Source organism: Chiloscyllium punctatum, chromosome 23, assembly GCF_047496795.1.
Source record: "Chiloscyllium punctatum isolate Juve2018m chromosome 23, sChiPun1.3, whole genome shotgun sequence".
In the NCBI taxonomy this organism is placed as follows: Eukaryota; Metazoa; Chordata; class Chondrichthyes; order Orectolobiformes; family Hemiscylliidae; genus Chiloscyllium; species Chiloscyllium punctatum.
In genome coordinates, this window is record NC_092761.1 from 74,620,845 (window position 1) to 74,632,040 (window position 11,196).

Below are 11,196 nucleotides of genomic sequence, written 5' to 3' on the forward strand. Positions count from 1 at the left end.
TGTGTCCAATTAACCCTTAATGATCTGGTTGTAAGATGTCATTTTTAATGTCATATACCAAAGGTGTGTACCAATTTTAGAGGGTGGGGGGTTGTAATTGAGGACTATCTGCCACCTTAGCAGGTTTGGCGGACCATTATGTTTGAGCTCCAAATGGTCTATGGCAGAAATGGCCACCCGTGCAGCTAAGACACAGCAATGCTTCATGGATAGACCCCAGGTCATCTCAAATTAACTAGCAAACTATTACATCCGGTCTTTGCACCTGCCAAAGAGGGTTCAACTCCTAATTTTGCCCCACAGCTGTGTGATCCCTGACATTTCAGGAAAATCCTGCCATTATGTTTTACTACAGACAAACTAAGTGTCATGTATTTCTGTAAGACACCAACTGGGTCCATTTGAAAGAACACCTACACTCTATTCAAACAGAACAATATACAATAAAATGTCAAGTACATCAAGATGATTAATACATTTTCTGTCTATTGATGTAACAATTACCAAAACAAGGATATTAACCCCACCAGGAGGTCAAACCAGCAAATAAATATCTTCAAACAAAAATGCCCTCCTTGATATATCCAAGAGTAGCCGTTGCCTGTACTAATGAACTGAGGGAGCTGATATCCACTTGGAGAGGCAAGGTTCAATCAGGTATAGTCAGTATGACCTTGTCAGAGGGATGTCATGTCTAACAAATTTGATTTTAGATTAGTGTAGTGCAGATGATGTAGTTTAAATGGATTTCAACAAACCGTTTGACAAGATCCCACACAGGAGACTGATTAAATAAAGGTAAAAGTACATGGAATCCAGGGTAACATGGCAAAATGGATCTAAATGTGGTTTATTGGAATAGCATGATGGAGAATGCTGTTTGTTTGACTATAGACCAGTGTCCAGTGGGGTCATGGGAATCAGTGCTTGGTCCCTGAATGTTCATGAGGTATATAATTAATATAGATGAGAATGTGAGGAGAATGATAAGTAGGTTTGTGGATGACGCAAAGGTTATCCAGTTGGTTAGCAATGAGAACAAAGGTTTTTCATTATAGGCAAATGTAGATGGGTTGGTCAAATGCGCAGATCAGTCTCAGATGAAATTTAATCCTAATAAATGTGAAATGATACACTTTGGAAGAAATAACAAGACGTGGTAATGGCAGGACACTAGGAAGCACAGGAAAAGCAGAGGGATCTTGGGGTCTGTCCCACAGAACCCTGAATGTGGCAGAATAGGGTAGTTAAGAAGGCATACAGGACATTTGCACATTTCAATCAGGGCAAAGGCTATAAGAGCAGGAAGGTTAAGTTGGAGCTGTACAAAACTTTGATTAGGCCAAAGCTGGGGTACTGTGTGCAATTCGTGTTACCACACTAAAGAACGAATGTGTTTGTACTGGAGAGGCTATGAAAGAGATTCAGCAGAATGTTGCCTGAGTTGAATCATTTTAGCTATGAGGAGAGGTTGGATAGGCTCGGATTATTTTCCTAAGAGTGGAGACAGCCGATAGGGAACCTGATCAAGGTGCATAAGATTATGAGGGGCTTGGACAAGATGGTGACGATTCAATAACGAGAGGACATAAATTTAAGGTGAAAGGCTGGAGATTTTGAGGTTTTGAGGAAAAACATTTTTTACTCAGAGGGTGTAGAATTCTGGAATCTACTGCCTGTGAGGGCAGTAGAGGCAGAAAAACACACAACCTTTAAAAAGGTTGAGCACCTTGAAATCTTTTAATGTGTAAGGCTATTTGCCAAGTGGTGGAAAGTATGATTAGTACAGATAAGTCAGCACAGACTTGATGGGCCAAATGGTCACTTCCATGCCATATGACTCTGTACCTAAGATAACTAAGAACCTTTCATATTGTCTCCTTATATGGTCAGTTCTATAACATAGTGCAGAGGAATGTACCATGTTTACTTTAAGACAATGTTTAACTTTATGTCTAACATTTACATTGAAGTAATTTATAGAATTTATACAAAACATATGTGTAGGATGATAGTTTATTTTGCAATCAAACTAATTTCCTAAATTCCTTGATCCACACAATAAAAGTCATCACCACCACCTGCATCCCCCCTTACCTCCCACTGTACCTTCGAACTCGTACATGCATCGTCATAATATAATTCTGCTTGTCCTTTCAGATTTTCTTGCCTTTCCACACTATGGTTTTCTCACCCCAAGTCTGGCACTTCCCTATACACCCAACAGATTGGATGGAATACCAATTCATACCTAGCTTGAACCATTCTGTACCATAATCCATTTGGAATGTTGCAATGCTAGTGTCTCAGTGTGAGGTTAATTTGACAGTACATTTTCAATTATTCATAGTTAATAAAAAGGAAATTGAACCCACCAATGAATTTTCACAAGTAATATTACAGCAATTGGCTCGCAGTTTATTTTTCTTTGTAACATCTGCATCAAAACTGCAGTGACTCTAATTCCCTGTCCTGCAATCAACTATGGAATAGTGCTAAATATAATAATCACTGATCCTGCTGAGTGATTTTTATGCTGCCAAAATGATTTCTATGATTGAATATTATGGAAAGCAGAGAAAAGTTAGCATGCATCCAATTATTCTGTTATTCAGTGTCTGGGCATTTTGCATTAACAAATGAACATGATGTCCTAGAAGACATCAAGCTACATCCATTCCTCAAACAACCTTTTTTCGTAAATGGAAAGGAAGCAGTATAATTTATTCATTCTAGTTTTTGATACTGTTTGATATAATGATATGTAAAATCCAAAAATAAAACTTGGAGGGTTAAAGTCAAATGATTAATTTCTTCCAGGGCAAGTACAAAGTTTTGCTTCTTTTGGTTTGGAACAGAAAAAAAAGGTAACATTTTTGTTTTATTTACATGGCTATTGATATTGTTTAGGAAGAACCAACAAAAATATTGTCTTCTCTTAGAAAACCAAAAGAGAAAATGCTGGAAAATCTCAGCAGGTCTGGCAGCATCTGTAATGAGAGAAAAGAGCTGACGTTTCGAATCTAACTGACCCTATTGACCCTATTGCTATTATACAAGAAACCCCATCTAAAGTCCAAGTTAATTAGCCCAAAAACTGGACTTTAAGTAAGGCGCAATAACTGCATTATTTCATTTGTATCAGATACAATTCTGTGCCATCTTTGCATTATTTATCCATTGAAGTATATCATAATGAAATAATTTGGAGTGGCATCAACTATAATTGGCTGTGTGAATAAAGAACTTTTGTGTAGATTAGAATCAAGACATAAATCAACTTTTGATGTTCCATCCAGGCTGCTATCCATCATTAGACACAAAGTATTCTATTTTAGTTTGGTTTCTTTACACATAGACATGGAATCTTTACCTGAAATGCTATCAAAATATATTAATCTCAGATTATTTTGTCTTACAAGTTATAAGGTTTGATTCTGAGGTTAAAAGTAGATCGATCACACTTTTCTTAAAGCAATGGAACAAGCCCGTAACTTTAATATGATGTATCTGTTATTTATATCAGCTACTGATCTTGACTTTAAGTACTAAGACTTAAAATCAAACATCAAGATGAAGATTCCAGCATTGATGTGAGGGAGGCTGTATTGTAAATATACTGTCTTTCTGATAATAGGTCCTGTCTACTGTCTGAGGTGGATCTTAAAGATCACAAGGCAGAACGTTAAAGAAGAATAGGGGAGTTATCCTCAATATCCTTGCCAATATTTATCACTCGGTCAACATCATTTGGTCATTACCCTATTGCTGCTTGTGGTAGTTTTTATATACAAATTGTTTGCTCAGTTCCTTACAGTTGCCATACTTTAAATAATGCATGTTTGTCAGTCATGGTTGAACTTTGAGACATGAAGATGTCATGTAAATTACAGTTTTTATTTCTTTTGTTATGAAGGTGTGTTCATTAGAATATTAATTTATAATGACATCAGCTGGATATATGTAATATGAAATTTTTGAAAATAATACTCTTCACAGCAAAAGGAACTCACTGACAGTAGCTGAAATGTTCCACCGTCTGCTATTTTGGACGATGTAGAGTTGAGAGAAGAGGTTGCTTAGCCAAGGTCTTTGGATGCAAAAAAAATGTTGAATTTTGAACTTAGAGTCAGAGAAAGATATTGTAGATATTGTAATAAGCTCAGCCAGGTCGACCTTAGAGAATATGAGTTTCCTGTTTGGGGTGGTTAAACTGGTCCAATCAGGGAGCCCTGGCTGACAGATATAAACAGGAGTGTCAGAGGTAATGTCCACTGAGAACTGGCTCGACCAGAGCTGGATCAATATCAAGGAATCTCCACATATAAATAAAGGTTGATGCGATGATACTATGCTAGCCTCTATGGGATTATTTCAAGGACAGAAGGGAAACAGCCTTACTTCTCTCTCTATTTCATTGATACTTCTCTCATCAAAGCTGAGCTGTTACTGTTGATTTGAAGACTCATGAGAAGTCTTCACTTCTCTATCCTACAAAGGAGAAATCTGAGTCAACTTTGCTATATCCACGGAACAAAGGAGTCACCTAGCCACACTAATCCAGTAAAAAAAAACTTCAGTTCCAGTGGCTACAGCACAGCATATAGTCCTTCAGTTGGAAACAAGCCTCTGAACAATTCATGAAAAACTCACTTTCCTGACCTCACTTTTTTACTTGGTCAGGTTTTGAGATAAAGCAAGGTATAGAGTTCCATTCTCTTTCTTTCAATGCTGGGGAAATTGTATCTGTGTTATTCTTGTGTCCATGACTGTTGGATCTGCTTGGACATTTTAAACATTTTGTGAATAATTTCTACATATTTGCTTCAGTGAATTTAAAAGCAAAATCAACTGTTTAAATGTTGGCTTAAGGCAAGTGATTGACTTACTTCTTACATCGAATTCTACACACTGAATTATCTGGTTGTTTAATTGATGACATCATCTCACTTTTAAATTCAACCTTTGTTCGGATTCTAGAGTGGACAGACATCTGTTCATCTTCCTGATTTGCCTGCAACATTTTTTTTAGAAAACCTTCTTGTAGTAATTAATTAAAATGAACTGAAGCAAAAGCAATGACATCAAGAATAAAGAGAATAATGTGCCGTTTTGAAAGCTACTCCTTTTAAGCATCAAACCTTTGCAAAGGACTGTGATTGATTTAATATTGACACCCCTGACTTGTCCCATCCCCTTTTTGTTGGATTCCAGATGGATTTTGCCTAACGGCTAAGTGCTAATGGCATCCATGTACTCCTTGGCTGAAAACGTAACTGAGACTGATAGCATGAAGCAACTGAATAAACATTAGTCCAAATGTGCTTGTTGACCTCCAAATACTTGCGGATTATTGCATGTTAACTGAGCTTCCTCATACTGTCATTTTTAGTATTTTTTCCAAATGAAACCACGAGTATATGCTAGCTGAGAAGCATATTTTAAAACTGGACAAGTATAAATGGGGCAAATCAAAAGGATATTAAAGTTCTGCCTTGTCCTTTGAAACCATTTAACTTTTAAAGATGTCCTAAAAATGAGAACTTCCTTCAAAGAACATCTTTACTCAAAATATCTCTTCAGCCCTTCCAATGTGAAAGAAGATTGAATTATCCTTCAGGCCATTTTACTTTGCAGCAGTCTGCTGCAAATTTAATATTTAGTTGCCTTCCACTTATCTTTGAAAGCTATTCAGATACACTCAGACTTACAGAGGTAATACACTGCTTTTTTGGAAGAAAAATCATATATTTAATCTTCATCCACATCAGTGAAAACTGAAATATAGAAACATATAGTCAAAAAAATAGTGTCCAGTTTTGATATTTTTTGCTTGCTCCCATGTGACATCTGAGTATTGCATAAATATTGCATATAATTATTCTAATATTTGCCTGATAGTCCTGTTGTTTTTAATTTTGGTTTTATTACAATTTAGGAAAGCCTCAAGAAAATAATAAATATTTAAATACAGATATAAGAACACGTGTCAATAAGCCACAATATAATGGAATTAATTCAACATAGAAGGAATGCATGCAATCTTTTGGGATCCAAATAGCTTCCTGTGAGAGCAGTTCACTTAGTCCTACTCCATTATCTTTTCACAGTATCTCTAACAAAGTTCTTTCTTCAGATTCTTCCATTTTGAAAGCGATCACTGAATCCACCATTACCATATGGTCTGGCAGTGCTTTCCAGATCCTAACCCTTCACTGCATAAGAAAGGTAAATCTCAAATCAGTGTTCTTTCTTTTGTCATTTGCATTTAATCAGTGTCCTCTGGTTCTGGACAATGGATGAAACTGTCGATATCCTTCAATTAAAAGCAAGGACAGAAAGAAAACAACAAAGATTTTGAGATGATCAAGGTTGACCAGCATTTATCATTTTAAAATATTGCTTTACATTTTTAACCAAACTAGTGCTGTTGTGTTGTAAGACAATTTGATTGTTTCTTAATTGCTAGTCAAGGATATTATAGTGGGAGAAGGTGGGGACGGCAGATGCTAGAGATCAGAGCTGAAAATGTGTTGCTGGAAAAGTGCAGCAGGTCAGGCAGCATCCAAGGAGCAGGAGAATCGATGTTTCGGGCATGAGCCCTTCTTCAGGAATGAGGAAGGTGTGCCAAGCAGGATAAGATAAAAGGTAGGGAGGAGGGACTTGGGGGAGGGGCTTTGGAAATGCGATAGGTGGAAGGAGGTTAAGGTGAGGGTGATAAGGTGAGGGTGGTAGGCCGGAGTGGGGGTGGGGGGCAGAGAGGTCAGGAAGCAGATTGCAGGCTAGGATGGTGGTGCTGAGTTTGAGGGTTGGAACTGAGACAAGGTGGGGGGAGGGGAAATGAGGAAACTGGAGAAATCTGAGTTCATCCCTTGTGGTTGGAGGGTTCCCAGGCGTGTCCTTGGTGGAATGGGAGGGGGAGTTGAAGTGTTGAGCCACTACCTTTTATCTTAGCTAGCTTGGCACGCTTTCCTCATTCCTGAAGAAGGGCTCATGCTCGAAACATCGATTCTCCTGCTCCTTGGATGCTCCCTGACCTGCTGCGCTTTTCCAGCAACACATTTTCAGCAAGGATATTATAGTGCCACTCACTGGTTCTAACTGTGGACTTAATTTTTCATTTTTTTGTGATTAATTGTCAGATTTGTCAACTTCAAAAGAGGTTTCCTACCTGGCAAGATCTTAATGCCTTCTTCATTGTGCAGAACATGGCATGACAGGATGATTCCACACACTCAGTCTGGACTGGATCAGAGAACCTTCCCAAGACTGCCCCAACCTGTGGAACTCCATCTTCAGCCGCCCTACTGACTGCTTCACTATGGCCCTGGGTGAAGTATAGGCCGCAGATCTGCACACCGTATCAATCTTGGATGTTGCACAATGCTATCATGAGCCATAGTCACAGTGGGTTGTCCTTGTTCCCCAGTAATCAGCCATTTAAAGCGTGTGCTCTCTCAAACACACCATGTACACAAGACTGCTCCAGAATGTAGGAGTTGTGGCAGCTGCCAGGGTACACATCTCTGGAACATGACAAGAGTGATCACAGATCATCAGCACATTGATTGAATAAAACCCCTTCCTGTTGCTGAATTCTGCAGTGTTGTGATATGCTCCTCTCAGTACAGTGTGTGTTGATGGAACCTGGCACTGAGACGAAACCAGCCATCTGAATTATAGTGCCCGGGCTGCAGCATTGATCTTGGCATCAGGAAGTGAGATGAACTGGTTTGACTTTGCACAAATGGCATCAGTCATTGTCCTGATGCACTTGCAGATGCACATCTGAGAGATCCCATGCAGGTCACCTATCTCACCCTGGAAGGAGGCAGTCACATACACTTACAGAGCAGCTATCAGCTTCATAGCCAGCAAGAGAGGGTGGGCTGCCTTCAGGTCCCACTCTAACATCTGGCACAGTTCTATCATAGGAGAAAGTGAGGACTGCAGATGCTGGAGATCAGAGTCGAGAGTGTGGTGCTGGAAAAAATACAGCAGGTCAGGCAGCATCCGAGGAGCAGGAGAATTGATATTTCAGGCATAAGCCCTACATCAGGAGAGCCCTTGAAACATCCTGCTCCTTAGCTTCTGCCTGACCTGCTGTGCTTTTTCAGCATCACACTCTCGACAGTACTATCGTAGTATCTTGGGACATATAGACACTGCATCTCACTTAGCCCCAGGGTGAAACGTTCCTGTGGACATGGCACATTCTGAAGGACCCTGCGGTTATAATCTCTGCCTGAGCCGAGAGCTCCTCTGCCCTTCTGCTGCTCCCAGTCTTGCCGTCTGGCCTGGTGCTCCTGCATTCACTTTCACCTTCGGATCAAGGAAACCACAGCTACCAATATCCCACCAGCCGCTGGGAATGTGACCTTTGCTGGCAGTAACTGAGGTTGAAAGCATAAGGAGCAAAATGGATTCTTATCTTGAAGAACAATCATTAGTGTGAGAGTCTTCGGGTGGGAAATGCACAGACCCCTCCATCGAGTGTGTGACATTCCAGGCTGCAGCAGTAAGGCCCATGTCCCCGTCATTAATTCAGCCTCAGTCTCATCATGGGCACTGACCTGGTGGAGGGTCCACAGCAGTTGAGTGACCAACACATTGCAGAAGGTCTCCAACTTATAAATGTTCAATATACAAATGTTTGTGTTAATGAACGAGATCCCATGTAGGGATCGTTAAGTTAATTTTAAAGATCAGACATGTGAACATTTCTTCATGTTTATGCCCATCCATTTTATATTGTCCTGTGTTGTGTTCCAACTTGCATACAAACTGACTTGTGAACAAACTCAAGAATAGAAACTGTTTGCAATCCAGGGACTGACTGGGTATCAGAAATGGCATGTCTGCTACTTTCGGATCTCCTTCTCGTTCTGGACCACATCAACCAGGAAACTTGTCATTGCATTCAGTAGAATCCATCATAATACTTACATGACAAATGGTGATTAACCTTTCCTCTCACAGCATCTTATCAAATTGACATTGACTCTGCCTATTCTGGGTATTGTCCCAGCCATTTTCCAGCTGCAGCTAGTGTTTACCAAACACCATGTGACTGAAGGCATAGCTCATGATCGTCACAAGCAGCACCAGGCTCATCTGGTCATCAGGCACACCCCCAGAAACTCCATGTCCTTTTTCACATTCCATAACCTCGACAGTCTACCTCCAACCATTTCCTTCACCCCCCACATTTTAGAGATGCCCCACATCAAACTTTGACTCCAACTTTTCTCCTTGCCTCTTCAGCCCCAACATTAGACCTTCAAGATGCCCATCAGTGTCTACTAAACTTGCCCTATACAGGCCATTTGCTGGTCACTGTCAATAATCTCCTCCACTCGAAACATTTATTATGCCTTTTGATGATTTTCTGCATTCTGCTCTTATACTTTGACATCCCCCTTTTCCCTGTGACTGTCCTTTGCCCACTTCAACACATGCCTCCGCTTTCCCCTACCCCCAGCCTTGACTGTCTCATCCTGTTTCAATCCTGTTTGTCTGTGTGCCCTACAATATGGATCTCAACTACCTAAATAACTGGACCTGAGAGGTGCAATGATGACCCTGAGGGGTTGGCAACTATCAGATGCCAATGTCCATGGAAGAAGGGTGAACAGGTTGTTGTCCATAGATCATGTCCTGAAATTCTATTGTATGACGACTCACATGGTGGCGTCGCACAGTCAGCAGTGGGATGAAATCTCCAGGTACCTTTTCTGACATCAATATCAAGAATTTCCATACATGATTTGGATATGAATATAGGAGGCATGGTTAGTAAATTTGCAGAAGACGTCAAAAGTGGAAGTGTAGTGGACAGTAAATAAAGTTATCTCAGAGTACAATGGGACTTTGATCAGAGTGGCAGGTGGAGTTTAATTTAGATAAATGTGAGGTGTTGCATTTTGGTAAATCAGGGCAGGACTTACACACTTCATGGTAAGGTCCTGGGGAGTGTTGCCAGACAAAAAGACCGAGGGGTGCAGGTCTATAATCCCTTGAAAGTGGAGTCACAGGTGGGTGGTGCAGAAGGCAATTGGCATGCATGCCTTCATTGGTCAGAGTTAAAAATCGCACACTATCAGGTTATAGACCAACAGGTTTATTCAGAAGCACTGACTTTTGAGACACTTCCTCTTCATCATGTGGTTGTGAAGCTGGACCACAGCCACTCCTGTTGGACTGGGGTGGACAAAGTTAAAAATCACACAACACCAGGTTACAGTCCAACTATAACCTGGTATTGTGCGATTTTTAACTTTGTCCACTCCAGTCCAACACCAGCACCTCTAATTCATTGGTCAGAGCATTGAGTATACGAGTTTGGACGTCATATTGCATCTGTACAGGACATTATTGGAATACTGGGCCACTATTAGTCTCCCTTAGCTATAGGAAGGATGGTGTTAATCTTGAAAGGGTTCGGAAATGATTTACAAGGATATTGGTGGGATTGGAGGGTTTGAGCCATAGGCAGAAGTTGAGTAGGCTGGGGATGTTTCCCTGAAACATCAGAGGCTGCGAGGTGACATTATAGAGGTTTAATAATCATGAGGGGCATTGATATGGTGAAGAGCCAAGGTCTTTTTCCCAGGATAGGGGAGTCCAAAACTAGGTTTAGGGTGAGAGCGGAAAGATTTAAAAGGGACCTGAGGAGCAACCTTTTCATGCAGAGGGTGGTGCGTGTATGGAACAAGCTGCCAGAGAAATGATGGAGGCTGGGACAATATCAACATTTAAAAAGCATCTGGCTGGTTTTATGGACAGGAAAGGTTTAGAGAGATATAAGTCAAATGCTGGCAAATGGGACTGGATCAGTTCAGGAAGATAGAGGGTGGTGGAGGGTTGTTTTTCAGACTGGTGGCCTGTGACCAGTGGAGTGCCACAAGGATCGGTGCTGGGTCCTCTACTTTTGGATGCGAGCATAAGAGGTACAGTTAGTAAGTTTGCAAATGACACCAAAATTGGAGGTGTAGTGGACAGCAAAGAAGGTTACCTCAGATTACAACGGGATCTGGACCAGATGGGCCAATGTGCTGAGAAGTGGCAAATGGAGTTTAATTCAGATAAATGCAAGGTGCTGCATTTTGGAAAGCAAATCTTAGCAGCACTTATACACTTACTGGTAAGGTCCTAGGGAGTGTTGCTGAACAAAGAGACCTTGGAGTGCAGGTTTAT